We start from the raw sequence: 1,808 nt of genomic DNA on the forward strand, positions 1-1,808 counted from the left end.
TTCTCTTCAGTGTGCAATTGGAGCAGATGCTACTGCATGAGTGGCCAGTATTGGTCAACAACAGATATGCAAATAGTGCAGCGTGGCGAGACTACTACAATGAGTGCACGAGTCATAATATAATTGTCTTCTTCCAGCTCCTTCCCCAGGCAAGTGCTATCGACAATGCAAACAAAAACTAGCAGACAATCCAACACTTTCGTCCCGCTTACCGTTAACTTCTTAAACAGATCACTTACAATTGCATTGTAACATGCTGCCAATTTGTCTTGAGATTGTTGTCCCATCTCTGTCGGGCCAATTATACATTATTCGTGCATTCACTGTAGTAGTCTCGCCACTCTGCACCAATTTGCATATCTGTTGTTGACCAATACTGGCCACTCATGTGGTTGAGAAGTATCTGCACCATTTGCACAATGGACACTGTTCCACATTATCGCACTACGATTCGCTTTATACTGCTTAAATTTCTCGAAGTCTCTTCACGTTTTGCAAAATTGTCACTGTACCAGATTATTGCTCGATCAGTCATTTCAAATTGCTCTAAATTGCTAGAGGACTGTGCATCATTTGCACAATTGTCAAAAAATAAAAATAACACAAAATTTGCATTGACATGACCACATTACCGCTAACCTTTCATTGCTCAGTGATTCTCTGTACTTTGGTCTCATGTGATTATGTCTCCAAAGTATTTTCTGTCAAATGGCTATCCGTTATCGCACGAGAGGGGCTCCAAGTACCGGAGACAAATTCCTTGTATGTTTCTGACATACTCGGCAAATATAGATTCTGATTTTTATTCTGCTGATTCTGATTGAATTTATCTAATCTACTCCTTCTAATACTGCCATTCACTCGACTGTAATGTATTCCTCGGAAGTGGTTCGGGTTCATAAACCGTGGCTTTGAGGTCCACACAATAATGTGCAATAATTACGTATCATTTAAAGATCCATACCTTCGTATCCTTAGCCTCGAGCTAATTAAAAGCACTGATGTGATAAAATCGTGACGTATCACGTGATACTAATATATATATATATATATATATATATATGTAGATATATGTGTGTATAGATTATTTTTTATTTTTTACTGTCGGAAAAGGAGATACGGGATTTTTAAAAAAGGTACGTGAAGATTCTGTCTCCTAATAAGAGATGGTAAGTCATAAGAGAGAGAATGACTGCATTATAATTTAGGTCAACCACCGATAAGAAAACGATTCCACGAGAATCTAAAGTGAAAAAGCTTACAGCACCTGGTATTCCAGGCGGTCTCCCATCCAAGTACTAACCAGGCCCACCCCTGCTTAGCTTCCGAGATCAGACGAGATCAGGGCGCTCTCAGGGTAGTATGGCCGTAAGCCACATGGTTACCTGAAAAAGCAACATTTTATATTTAAAAAATATCAAATTTCGCTTAAAAATATCGAGCGGATCGCGTCATTTTTTATTCTCCAATTGTTGGCTGGTCTATTTTGGAGTTTTTTGTGTGGATGATGCAAACTCATTCTCAACACTACAAATGTGTGATCAGATCATAGATTTTGAAAAGTTAACACACGAGAGAATTTGAGAACTTGCACGCTGCCAAAACTCAGACAAGAGCATGCAAAATCCTCTTGGACCCTCCACATCCTGGTCACCAACTCTTCAGAAACAGAGTCATCTTTATTTGCCATGTATGTCCAAAAAACACAAGGAATTTGGTAGTTGGAGCCACTCTCGTACGACAACAGACAGTCAATTGACAGAGAACACTTTTGAGACATAAAGACGTTGACAAAAAACAGTCACTGA

General features: G+C 39.2%; 1 non-coding gene across 1 annotated transcript; it reads right to left on the reverse strand.

Moving 5' to 3' along the window:
• Nucleotides 1-1,255: 1,255 nt before the first annotated feature.
• LOC133473957 (5S ribosomal RNA) lies at nucleotides 1,256-1,374 on the reverse strand. The gene has a single exon (XR_009787304.1). It is a non-coding gene; the product is annotated as a 5S ribosomal RNA (ribosomal RNA).
• Nucleotides 1,375-1,808: the final 434 nt, after the last annotated feature.

Source organism: Phyllopteryx taeniolatus, unplaced genomic scaffold (assembly GCF_024500385.1).
Source record: "Phyllopteryx taeniolatus isolate TA_2022b unplaced genomic scaffold, UOR_Ptae_1.2 contig_743, whole genome shotgun sequence".
NCBI lineage: Eukaryota > Metazoa > Chordata > Actinopteri > Syngnathiformes > Syngnathidae > Phyllopteryx > Phyllopteryx taeniolatus.